Consider the following 14,393-nt stretch of genomic DNA (forward strand, 5'->3'; position numbering starts at 1 on the left):
CGAGTCTTCGGCAGCCAGAACTCGTGACTCAATCGAGCTCTCCGCATATGTTCGCCGCGAGCGAGATTTCAATGGAGAGTCGCGCACTTTTGCGTCTGCCGAAAGCTAATGCTAATAGATAGTTTTAGCCCCACCGTACGGTATACACGGTAACTATACAACAACCGCTGCTGTACGGCAAATTTGGCTTGGCAACGGTAGCAACGGCAACGCGTTACCGTATTTACCATACATCTGCTGCGCTAGAACTGTCAATTAAGTGGTGTTGTTTCACTTGACGTACGGTCTCGTGTTGAACCTAGTTTTTCCGTGTTTATTTTTTATTATTATTATTGCATAAGTCTCAAGCAATACGCTTTGGGTGTGAAGAAATTAAATTTCGTAAAGATAGTCGCCTGGCGACGAAATAAAAGTCGCGCGAAAGCTCGACAGTGTTGAACCGAAAACGGAAATCTCGCAGGCGATCACCTGTTGCCTGAGATTTAGCTCATTTTCAGGAATCAAGAAGATGATGAAGGCATGAATAAGAACAATCTTCACACACGGAATACACCAAGATGCCCTCTGTTTTCTTTTTTTTTTGTACGAAGCGCCACAACTACATCCGCGGCACATTCGATGAAAACAGGCACTGTTGCTCTGCGATTGCGCGGGGGATGACTGTCATCGTTAGAGCGTGCCGGCGACTGCACGGCCAGTGCGTGCACTTACGCCTTACAGACTTGGTTATATTTTTCCCCCTCCCTTTACACCGTGACCCCTCGACCGCTTTCGTAGGAGTGGGGGGTCTGGGCGATTCTCGCCGTCACTGGGTGGCTGACCCTGAAGGGGCTGCCCCGGGAGTCTGGGATGGCGACCGCGGCGTGGATCCACTCCGTGGGGAATGGGTTCCTCCAGGTGGCCCATGCCTCCCACAGCTGAAGGGCCTGGTCGGCGGCGCGCATCAGCAGCCGCAGGTAGACGCGGTTGTCGCCGAACAGCTTGTAGGCGAAGCGCAGCGCCCGGCCGCTTCCGGACAGCGACGCAGGCACCGGGGGGCTCCACATGCGCGCCACCCCTCCGCAGCTGGAGGCGGCCGCCCGGCACTCCTCGGCGCGCACCAGCGCCTCGCCGCCGGCCTCGGCTGCAGTTAGGTGCAGTACATGACCACCCGGGTAGGTGTAAGGGACACTTTGTGGAAGCTCAATTTCGACCACTCGATGTTATTTAACGTGCACCGTCATTGCGGCTCACACGACGGTTTTTAAAGCGTCGCTTTGACCATCAGCGGCCTCCAGAGCTGCGCCGAAACCGATGAAGAGCGGGAGCTTCGAATGCAGAGGGAAGGCGCATAACTGGGCCTCTGGGAGAGTGGACACCTCAGTCGCGCTCTAAGCTACGTGGCGGTAGTGACAGATGGGCGCTGCATGCGTCGTTGGCATTGACAACGTCCGGTGACAGAAACGCGGCACTGACGCTATAGGCCGTCGGCGCTCATTGTGTTCACTGGCGTTGGCGTTGACAACGTTCTAGACTCCGATGATTTTGAGGAAAGGAAGGGCGCATAACTGGCTCCCTTTGTCAGTGGACGCCTCAATCGCGCTATGAGGTACTACGTGGCGGTGGTGAGAGATGTGGGCTGCATTCATTAGCGCTGACAACGTTGTGTCAGACACGCGCCACTGCAGCAATAGGCCGCAGTGTTCATTGGCTAACGAACCTCTCGCGACCAACCATTAACTGCCACATGCCAGGGTGGGCGCGCTGCCTATCCAGTGTGCGCAACGCACTCAGCGTTACAGACGCCAAGCAGCGCCTACTTGCCCGATATACACCACATCTTTCGCTTTCTAACCAGGTTCAGTAGTAGTTAAACCGCAGCTAATTTTTGCATTTCGCCGCCATCGAAATGCTGCTGCAGTCAGGACTCGATTCCTTGGGACCAGCAGCTGAACGCCAGTATTCCTCACATTTTTCTGGGTCCTTAACCGTAGTGAAAGCTATAGTTACATAACGGACTCCAACGCTGTATTTTCCTGGGACAGCCCGTTCTCTACGCAGCGCACTACACGTTGCAAGCGAGTTTCGCTGTCCTTGAGTTGGCCTATACTTCCCTCAGCGTGTCGACTGCCGCAAAATGAAGCCATGGAGGCACTGTTAATGCATTTTTCCCACACGTGTTTTTGTTCTTTCAGTGAGCAAAACACAAGCTTGTAGGCCTTACGCATGTCATACAAATGTTCATTAAAACCAGTTATGTCATCCATGGTAAGTGAACGAATTTAAAAATTCAGGTGTATTATCTCCCGTCACCCACTCAAAACACACACGCACAAAAACTTCCTGCAGGTCACGTCTCTTCGATATCATAGCCTAACATGGCCTTCAACAACTATAACCGCGCTGGAAGTCAGCCGCAAGCCACAGCAAACACACTCGATCCTCCACAAACCACAATACAAAGCCGTACAGTAAAATTGTTCACGCACAGTAAGCATCATTGTCGATAATTTTTTGCACGCTTGTTATAAGCGTGGTGCGCTTTCGCGCCTGAAAGTCACGCTTCTTAGGCACGAGCGGCCCGACATTTAACGCTTGCCAAGCATGAGCGATAGCAATTTTTTGCAGGCATGTTTTAAGCGTGGTGCGCTTTCAAGCTCGATGATAAGCTTCCTAGCCGTTATCACCGACTCTGGTTCACGTACTCTGGTTCACGCTTTGCAGACGTGATCGTTTGCTCTGCTTCACGCTTGGCAGGTGTGCCAGTTCTCTGCACCCTACCCCATCTTAAGGATTTCGTTCGGGAGTCAGAAATAGGCGATGCTATGGACACCTCCGAGCGCGAGTGTTGGCATCCCTTGGGCCAGACGGTTTGTGGAATATAAATATAAGTACAGAATTAACGCGATGTTTCCGGGGGTGTGAATGGCCGCCAATGGCACGATAAAAGATTTTCAATAGCCGCACCGTTCGTGGGCGTCCAATCAAAACGGCTGATTAATGAAATCATCCCGAGTAAGAGCTATCGAAAAGCAGCACACCCACTCTCGATGTTGTGTACACAAGGTTTCCACACTCGAGTGTTTTCTGGCTCTGTAATATAACGGGCGAGAGGGACCAGGGAAACGAGCAAATGCAGCTTGTTCCGGACGGTATATATACCAGCTGCGCTAAAAGCGCGCAAAAGTTATTCAATGTGCGAAGACCTCGCAAGCGAGCTTTAGTGTGCGCTCTTCATAAGGCTTTCTTTCCAATGTGGCGGTCAGGGACCACCGTGATAAAATGTCCGCAGCAAAACAAAGCAGTCTCCCAGTGTTTGGGCCTCCCCGCGCCCGCCGCGCGGTCGTCTTATACCTCATATTCTCTCGCTATGCTCATGCACCAACAAGCCCGAAAATCCACGCTTTTGTCTTATACCTGCAAACTTCGTATTCTCATCACACTATTCTCTGTCGCCACCGAGGACTCCCCCCCCTCCCCCCCCCCCCCCCCCTCCCATGCCCCGATATCTGCTCTGCCACTTTTTATAGTACAAGCCAATGTTTTGCACCTCACATGTTCGGCACATTTTCCTTCGTCCTAAGTTTCTCCGAGTTAGAAAGTAGGTAAATAAATAGCAAACAATTTAAGCAGCGGGTAATCGCAAGGCACAACATTGATGGAAAAAAGCGCGGAGCACACCGTTAAGTTTCGGCTTTATATTTAAAAGAATGGAATAATTAATGCTGATTATTGAGATTATTATATCAGGTGGAGAAATAATCGTTTGAGGCAGAAACAAAAGAAAAATTTATGCGACGTTCGGAGACAAGAGGAAACGTCTCTCCTGTTAATCTCTTGTAAAATAAGCGATCCTCTACATTCGGTAAACAAGCATATTCCTCATTATCAACAGAAACACGCAACCAGCTAGCGAACTTCTGGAGTTTCATTGAGGAATGTTGAAGTAAGTCCGGTGTGCACGAAGCTCTAAATGAAGCAGTTGCTTCCTGCGTAGAAGACAAGCAAACACTTCTGTCATGTCCCACGCGAGGAAAGCGCGCAAAATGTGTGACCTCTCTGCGATGCTCCAAAGCAAAAGAAGGGCAGTGGGAGAAAATGTAAACATACATTGAGGTGTCCTGCGGTTGAGTTAGAATCTTTCACACACACACACACACACGCACACGCACACACACACACACACGCACACGCACGCGCACGCGCACGCGCACACACACACACACACACACACACACACACACACACACACACACACACACACACACACACACACACACACACACACACACACACACACACACACACACACACACACACACACACACACACACACACACACACACACACACACACACACACACACACACACAAAACATGCCATCATGTATGACGGTCAAAAAGCCCCAAAAGGGCAGCGAACGTGTGTTACACCTTCGAATCGCGCTCAATCACAACCAGCAAAAATTAATCGCCGTAAAATGGACCCGCACATCTGTGAGAGACGGGCGCCATACCACACCAACCGCAGAACTATAGTCGGATGCAACTCAAGAAAGAAGCGAAAAATGTCCCTCAAAGGAAGCTCTTCAACCATGGGCGTTGACCGATTTTCATGACGTTATGGTTGATCCGTGGTTAATCCCCTACTCGAACTTTTCGTTCTTGAATTGTATCCGACTAAATATAAGCCTGGGTTACTGCACAAACTGATCTGGGTAGTTAACTAGAAACTAAAAATGCTTTTCTTACCTTAATGTCCTCAAACGATCATGTATGTCTTGGGAATAGCCTGGTGCAGGCGCCATCCAGGCGTGAAGCATTGCCTGGCGCAGGGCGCTTTTGTGCAGAAGCAATCGATCCGAGACACCGATCAACTGCGTCTGCTTGCAGGTGGCGCCTAATGTACTTCAGCTACGTCAACCTCGTTCGCACACCTGACCCTCACCACCACTGCTAAGTTATTGCTATGATCACCGTTATACGCCGTCAACAGCTTCAACAAAGCTCGCACAAAGATCGTCGCAATTCGGAACTCCTAAATGTGCTTCGCCGCCAAGTGACGCGAGCACACACTGTACAACCGAGAAAGCAACTCACAAAGAAAAAATAAACAAATTCTCCACCACGCATATACATATATCCGAATACTAAAAAATGCGGTCGGTGGCAGGGCCAGCATATTTTCGTATTCGGATACGCACATAAGCGTGATAGAGAAAAGCAGTGCACGAGCTCGCAACGATCTAAGCGTGAGGTTTGCATTCCTCACGTTTATCTTGACTTATACGACGTGGGTAACACTGGGACGGGCTGTGCTCACACGTGGATAGGGAAAAACCACGGCTATTCTTGGTCACGTGGTGCTTGAACGCCATGTAGACCTTATTAACATGCTCATCACCCCTATACAATCGGGCTTAAGCGAGGGGTTAAGCGTGAACATTTTAGAGCGTATGGATGATACATATCGCAGTGCAAGTGATGCAAGTAATCGCCATGGTAATCGCCATGGTAATCGCTATTGGGGTGGTAGCCAGCGCTTCCAAGATTTAGTTACTTTGGCTTAGTGAGCGTGACTTTTACCTTAAAAAAGGAAGTGTGTAGGTAGGTAGTCCCCATAAGGGACTAAAAGGGAGTGAATAGTAGTATAGCGCACTTCTTAATAGGGGCAGGGTACATTGCCCGAGCCGCGTGGTAGGTTCCCATCACTAAAAATACGGAACACTTACGGTCGGCGACGGAAAAAGATTCTTCTTTAAACCATGCGAAGTTTTAGCAGCTACCAGGATTTTAACCGAGGCTTCGACTGTTAACCTCAAGACCTACCGCGTTTAGCAGTTCCGTTCTGCTTCTAACTCCAACAAGTTGCAACGCTTTCAGGTCAAAAAAAAAATGTTGAGGGACACTTAAGCTCCGCCTTTAATTGTATGACACGACAGAGATTCCTCTTGCACACGCAGGCACGGATACTGTTTCCTCTTTCACGGCCATTATGTGAAAGACCACACGACATGCATATAAAGCCTCGCTTTAACCAAGCCGAATAAACGTGCCTGCGTGGCCTATTAAAAAAAGAAAAACCTTGAAACAAGCTGATGGTCAAATAGGTGTTGAAGACCAGCTCTACCAGGCTGCAGATGGAGAAACAGACTGTCTCAACGCATAGGCTCCCACTGAGAGCGCCACACGTAGTCGTAAAAATTCTGTGCATCGCCTGCACTTTTCTTTCCGTGCGCAGTCCAACACTTGCATTACGTAGATGAGCTTCGAAACCAAGAAGATATTGCATAATTGTGTTCATGCAAACACAGACAGCTCCATACCCATCCAAGCCTGGGTTTGTCGCCTGACGGACGAGATTTGGGAATCCCAGTCAGGACCACTATTGCGATACTGATGCAAGGGAACCCTCAAATACTGCAAGTCTTCGGAGTCCCACCTGATGCCTGCAAAAAGACTTGGTACTGTACCGCAGTGTTCTAGCTAAAAGCCATGTGATCTACCAAGGTTAAGAGCCGCACTCGAACTCTCACAAAACTGTTCAGTTACATGGAAAACCTCGAGCACATCCTTTATATCGGAACAGAAAAGAGCAACATCATCAGCATAAGCCAAAATTTTAATTTCATAATGCGAAGGCGAGAAGGCACGAATTGCTCTGTTTCTTATGACGCTAAGGCAATGGGCTCCAGATATAAAGCGAGTAACAAAGGCCATAGCGGGCAGCCCTGTCGAACCGATGATTAAAGTGGAATAAGTTTGGTAAGCTTTTGATTAACGAGCAGTCTTGTATAGTAGACGCTCTATATCATGCATACAAAGTGAACAAGGGAGGGTAAAGCCTCAGGGTGCTTGCCCACGTTTTGACAGGAGGACTTGACTCGTCTGGGCAAAGCGTTCATCACTGACGGCCGGGGTTTAAATAGGGCCTTCACTCCGAGGGGAAAGGCCCGATGAGGGTGAGGAGGAGGGCGTGAAGTGGGATGGGTTGTAGGGTGGTGAAAGTGAATCTTGTCCAGGCATGATGACTGCTAAAGAGGATTAACCGGTTGACCTGCAAAACTGTGAAAAGAAGACCTGAAAAACTAGGATAAATGAATTAAACAGCATGGCAGAACGGAACACCCGAGGGCAGAAAAACATTTAAAAAAGGAGTTGCAGGGAAAAGAGGAAATGGGGAGGGTTCGGAGAAGGCGCAAAAGGAAGAGCAGGGGGAGGAGTGTGGAAGCCAAGGGTTCGTGAGAAATGAGAGCAGGAAGTGCAGGGCGGTAGGCAAAAGTAGAACGATAAATTAAAAAGCGAGAAAAAAAAGGAAACGAGGGGGGGGGATTGAGGGGGGAAAGTATTGGTCGGAGAGGTAGGGTGAACGAAACGATAAAGCGGTGATGTGAAGTACTAGGACAACCACGGGAATTTTTTCTCTCTTCCCTGTTTCCAATTTTTCCCGTCCGACCATGTGCAATACCTGTGTGTATCAAGAAACCATCTGCCTGCCCACTCTCTACCAGGGCTTTATAAAATAGTTATATGTCTTTAAGCAAGACATCACCAATGTTTGCACCGTCCAAGACTGGAAACAAAAATTCATGACGCACCTTATCAAAAGCTTTTGCCAGATCAACCTCAATAAGACCCACTTGGATGGCGTCATCTGACACTGTCTCCAACATCGAACTTGCGATATCGAGCTTGATGTGACTATGTATGTTTGGTTCGCGGGATGCCACCTGGTTAAGCGAGGCTGGAAGCCTTTCAGTGTTGTACTTTCATGCAATAAAAAAAGTGCCTTCGTGGCCTAGCGAGCATGCCATTAATAATGACCTACCCCAATAAGGCCGTTTGGAACATGCTTCCTGCCATGCGCCGAAACAAGTGGGGTGCTGAGCGATTTGTTAATGTTCTCGCGCACGCACAGTGTATGAACAATGCGAATGGATGTTCGGCATGAGCACATAGCTGTACAGTCGTGAGTAAAAAAGATTAGCACACATGACGAAAAACCGGAGCGTCGGAATGACAACGCGTGGCGCTGCGGTTGACGAAGAGGCTGATAACTATAGAGTGCCGGGCCGTTCCCATTCTACAGTATTAGTGGGGTTCAGCGCACTGTCACGGCCCCGCAAAATTTATTTTTCTGTCGCGCCCTCTCAATTTTTTTTTTGCGCAGCCTTGCTCCCGCAGGCAACTGGTGAAGAATAGGATAGTTTTTTTTTTGCTTGTATGGCAGTTATTTCTGCGAGCAGCCTCAGCCGCGCTGCGCTTGGTAACATTATTATGGAACATGGTACCAGCGCAAAAGACAAGAACGAAGGGAGAAGACAACACTTCGTCCTTGTCTCTGGCGCTGGTACCATGTTCCATAATAATGCAAACAACCAACTAGCCCAGCTGTCTATTCTTAGTGACTTGGTAACATGCTTGAACAGCTCTGCATCCAGGAGCTGCCATGGCCTCCCAAAGGAGCAGATTTGAATATAATTGAAAATATACGGGGATTAATTAAAAAGCGTCTAGCTAAAAGGCAGCTGCGCGAGTTCATCGCCAGATATCCTTTGGGCGGTGATTCAAGAGGAATGGAGCAGGCTCCAGGCTCTTCCTGGCCTTGCAAGCAGCCTGTTTGACTCCTTCCCTGAGCGCCTTCAAAGCGATGTGAGGGTCGGTGAGGCCTATGCACGCCATTAGCGCAACGGCGTGTTTGCTCTCGCATCACGACAGCGAGCTGGCTATCCCCCTTACTTATTTTCCTGAATTCATGGGATAGTGCTCCTGTCAATATTGTTACTACACTTTCCCAACAAAGTGACTTGTGTGAATTAGTTGCATGGGGTAAATAAACTCTGCTTTTCGAGCTTGTGTAATACTGGCTAAAAGCAGCGCTATCATCTATTGTTCCCGCGAGTTCAGTTTGACAACCATCACGGGCATAAAAAAAACAGTGATAAAAAAGAAGCCATCTTTGCTCATGATAACCGAGCCAAAATGAATGCCACATGCACAGTCACGTAGGGGTCGGCACTCCGACGCTCGGGCGATGGCACGCTTGATAAAGCTTACTTTTCGACCATTGCGGATTTTTTCCGCTCACGCCGCCGACGACGCCGGATTTTCTGCCGAACGGGAATCTTACGCTGTCCCGTAGTGTGCCTCCGTTGCCAACAATAAGCACTCCGTATATTTGGGGATGGAAATCTAGCCCGAGACATGGGCAGCATTCATTCCCTGCCCCTAAAAGAGAGGGCGCTAGAGGACACCTTACTTTTTTTTTTACTCTGTTACAGGGTAATTAATGTGTACAGAGCAGTTAGATGCACGAGGGACGCCGTAGCGGAGGACTCCGGATTAATTTCGACTAGTAGGAGTTCTTTGACGGCCAGTGACATCGCTCAGCACACGAGAGTTTCTGCATTTCGCCTCCATCGAAAAAAGGGATTCGATTCTGCGACCCTGGGCTCAGCAGCCGAACTCCACAGGCACTGTGCCACCGCGGCGGGCAAGTCGATCGATTCTAGGTGAGTGGAAACCAGACATGCAGAAGGGAGGCTGCACGCCTTCTTTTAACATTTCTGCAGGACACGGATCTTGTTTTTAAATGGTGACAGCAGGAACGGACTATGGCCTACTGTGATTGAATGTGTGCTTAGATGGTGTCTTCCGGAGTGGACTACGTTATACTGTGAGTGAATGTGTGTATGGATTGTGGCACTACAATGGCGTATGTTCTACTGTGACTGAATATGTGCATAGATGGCGACTTCTGGAGTGAACTGTGATGTGAACTGTGTGGATTGATTGTGTGCATAGATGGTGACTGCGGGAGAGAATGTGTGCTATTATAAGAGACTGTGCGCTTAGCGGGGTAGATGCGGCATTGTTAATATCGAAGGGACGCTGCGGTGGAGCAATTGCCGGCAGATAAAGTAAGGCTAACCCCACCTGTAGCATTCAACACCTCAACCCCAACCTCTAGGTGAGTGCGTCCGATAAACACTGCGCCATGCGCGGAACAGCCGGCAGGTTTTTCTTGTGCCCTCCCAACCTTTATGCAACGAATGAAATGGAAATTAATGCTATGATGGGCACAGAAGAGCGGCCTTGTGCCGCTGCTGTGTTCTGCAACTCCTGCGGTTTCTGGTAACTCTCTTCAAAACTCCGTGGCGTTTGAACGCATTCCTTCTCACGTGGGTATTACCGGCAGGTTACCGATAATGGGCAGAGAGCTGAATAGCGGGACCAAGTTTTAGCCGCATCGAAATAGTCTGCGATCCCTAACTCCCTGAGCTAAAACTGTTCCAGCGTTTTCGTCGTCCGCTGGTGTCAACGCGGTCTGCTAGCCCCAGACGTAAACCGTCGAGAGAGCTGCTATACTAATCGTGTCTTTCTCATCGTCTGCTCTCCATCACACGCTGAAGCGAGAATCAGGTGATGAAACATTGCTGAACAGCTCCAAAGTGTTAAGGTGAGCTATGTGGGCGAGGTGACATGGGAGGAGGTCTGAAACTATGCTGGCATGCACGCCGAAAACAAGGCCACGGAGGAAAGCTTTCTTTCCTCCATCTACGTGGCGTATTTTTAGGGGGGGACCGTCCTTTCACTTAGGAGAGAAATTGTCTCCGAGAAAACTGCACTGGCCTGTATGTTCAGGAAATGCATCGTGCAAATAAGACACCCCCACGCGATCTCCCCATCCAAGAGGGGCCCATGAATTCGCCCCCTGCGGCCGATACTCACACGCAATTTGCGTTAACGTCGGTTGTGTGCAGCTCATCCCAACTATTTCTGCGGAGTAAATGCCCATGCAATTCTTTATTTCCTAAAACTTCAGTTTTTCGGTTAATAGATGCCACAGACCGGCGGTGGGGCCGAGTGGAAGGGAGAGGGGTCACTCGACGGAAATGGCGTTTTGCTAATCCGCTCGAGCTTTCAGGTTAGATATCTTATCATGGTGGCCATGAAGCGGGGGTGAGACTGAAAATCATCTTCTTTTGTTAGTCTTGTAGCGACTGCGGGCTTGAAAGTTTAACACAGATAATAACACAGATAAGGTACCATATATGTTTGTGTACTATAGTCCGCTTATGTGAGCCGCACACACACGCTAGAATAATTAAAAAAAATTGAGTTTGTAGTCCTATCTCTCTCACTTATTTAATTGGCCTTCGGATCGAAAATTAAAAAAAATCAAGTTTTTTCTTTAAATTTTCTAGCGGTGCGTTGGTGCAGCACTCAACAAATAGCTTATGAACACACCTGCCTGTTGTCTCCAGCCCAGCGTGGTGTTCGCGTCGCTGGTCCAACCACACGTGTACGGCTCCAGTCTGCAACTTTCACCTGCGTCGTAAAGTCCGCACAACAGTCCTTTCGCACGAGCCCCACAGCTGCACGAATTGCAGATGTTACAAGGTAGATGTTATGTGCGCGCAGTTCAGCAGTCAAGAGAAGGGAATTCAGGGCCTCTTTATGACATGCATACGAAGGAAGCCAACAGCGACCGAAATAAAGGAATATAGAAAAAAGTTTTTTTTTCTCAATTCGTGGTGTTGATCAATGGGAGAATAATAGTGTAATTATTTTATCGCTTAAAGATAATTGATTAGAAACCAGAAAAAAAGACAACTACATGGTCCTTCGCTATGATCCTTGTAGAAATAGCAACACCGTTGTGCCACCTGTCGGCACTGCTGCGAAACGAAATGCTGTAGCAAACCAGCAGCGCATCGACGCAGGCGACGCGCCAGTGCTGCGCAAGGGGTAGGAAACTTTCAGATACACCTGTTCAGCAAACACAGGCGTCAGCGCCAATTCTTCCCATAGTGGCCGGAGGGAAGCCAACTAGAGCGTCGTATCGTAGCCACGACAAAGGTATCCAGCAGAAAAAAAAGCTTCATCCCCGAGCGTGATTGGAAACCACCACCGTCGAAAAATGGTGACAGTGGTTTAACTTTGGTTAAATTGAGGGAGAAGCGGTAGCTGCACGATGCTTTGGCCTGGCAAAGTTTTGTTATGCTATGCTTTGTTCGTTTCCTTGGTCTTTGCCTGGCTAAACCATCGTGAAGCTAGCGCTTCTTCCTTGGTTTTACCAAAGTTAAACCACCGTTAATGTACTCGGTTAAGGAGGGCGCGACGTCACGCCCTATCACGTAAACGCCGTCTTTCGGCTCTTCGGCGAGCCAAGAGCCGATCACGTGACCCAATTTAGGTTGACATTGACCTTGACCTTTGACCTTTGCAATGGGTTCACCATTGGTCTCACCATTTACCATTCACTAGTTCTCCAAACTGAAGACTTGACCTTGGCTGCGCCTTGAAGGTCATGGGAAGTACACGGCGATCTCAGCCCGTTTACCACCAGTAGTGAAGCTACCGCTTCAAAAAGAGCAGCTTCATATCGCGGTCCCTCTGACAATTCTGCTCCTGCTGCAGCTTTGGCGCGCTACGTGCGTGGACAGGAATCATTCAGTTTCCAACATCAGTACACCTCCAGTCGCCAGGTGCGAGTTGAAACCGAAACTAACCGGAGTTTCCTACCCCCCGGCACCGCCACGAAGCAAACGACGACCGCGCTGAATGTGCACAGCGCATTCCCGCGCTTGCAGAGGGAAGGGAAAACGTCCGGCCCCACAGACCCCGGAACCGTCGGAACGGTGGTGCGGCGGGGGCGTTTTACTAGTGCCAATGCTAAGGGCCAATGCCGAATCCGAACTCTCAGATTAATAATAATAATAATAATAATAATAATAATAATAATAATAATAATAATAATAATAATAATAATAATAATAATAATAATAATAATAATTTTGGGGGGAAAAGAAATAGCGCAGTATCTGTGTCATATATTGTTGGACACCTGAACCGCGCCGTAAGGGAGGGGATAGAGGAGGGAGTGAAAGAAGAAAGGAAGAGAGAGGCGGCGTAGTGGAGGGCTCCGGAATAATTTCGACCACCTGGAGATCTTTAACGTGCACTGACATCGCACAGCACACGGGCGCCTTAGCGTTTCGCCTCGATAAAAACGCAGCCGCCGCGGTCGGGTTCGAACCCGGGAACTCCGGATCAGTAGCCGAGCGCCCTAAACACTGAGCCACCGCGGCGGGTATATCAAATGGCCCTACAAAGCTCTCTCCGGTGTAGCAAAATTGAGCCCCTATTGTCAGTGGAGTCGGCGCTTCTCTATATCTTACTCCGTGGTATCAACTAAGGCTGTCGTTCACCCTTGGCCCACATAAACAGGCGCTGACGACGAACGCGGCAGCGCCACTATAGCGCCACATATCGTCGAAGCTAACGAGTGTAAGGTTCCGTTTTCTGCGCAAACTGAGTGGAGCCAGTTTTATGTGACATTCCAGCGAGTGTACTGACCCTATCCATGCTATTGTACCTTAACTGATGCGCACCGTTTACTGCTCTTGTTTCGTTGTTTTTTTTAGTGCGAAGTCACTCATGCGCTCACCAACACCGACCAAGAATTTGGTCTGAAGTGGAAGCAGAGTGAGGAATACGCTTGACGATCCTTGATGTACAGAGACTTTTGACCCCGACTGTACAACACGTGGGTCACTAAACGCTGGAGTGCGTATACGCAGAACACCCATATGTCCTTTACCGTAGAGCCCTTCAACTCTTTCCACACCATAGGAAAAATTGGCATCTTTGTAGCTTCTTTTTATATTTTTACTGAAAAATTATGTTAGTTACATTGGCATGCATCATATGAAAATTAAGCTAAAGAGATGTACTATTTGATAGTAGGCATTTCAAGTAGAAATATTTGGCAGTAGTGTGAAACTTTATTTATCTAATACAAACTTTGGTAAAAATTAAACTAAATATTTATGACGTTAGGCCTATAACGCGAAAAAAAACGTATTCCAGAAATTATGAAATATACAAAACGTTGCTTGTTCTATTGCACAAAGCGCATGAAACTTTCGATGCTCTGACTGGTAAATACCTCGCTTAAAAAAAAATATTTGCTGCCTCATGGAAAGCAGCTATTTCTTATTTTTCTGTAAATATTTTGGTTAGAAAATGCTGGAAAGTACAGGCACGTACATTTATGATATCCATTTTCTGCTGAGTGATATACATTAAGAGAACTGTTATCCACAAGGAAAATTGTAAAATAAAAAACATATTGAAAATGACAGCGAAACTTAGAAAGAAACGCAAATATCATGAACGAAATTTCACAGTGGCTATTACGTATATTGGACACAAAATAGTTTCGAACTAAAGTGTCTTGAGGTTACGCATATAGAGTTGCACCTTGATAATATTTTCAACGACAAAAGGAAGCCTTCACTATATCCAAGGCTCATGTGTCACTGCGCGAAACAGCTACTCAGTTTTTAGAGACGCATACGAAGATGCAACATGCACAGAAGAGCAGTAAAACGCCTTGTTGGCATTAT

Source organism: Amblyomma americanum, chromosome 1, assembly GCF_052857255.1.
Source record: "Amblyomma americanum isolate KBUSLIRL-KWMA chromosome 1, ASM5285725v1, whole genome shotgun sequence".
NCBI classification, from domain to species: domain Eukaryota; kingdom Metazoa; phylum Arthropoda; class Arachnida; order Ixodida; family Ixodidae; genus Amblyomma; species Amblyomma americanum.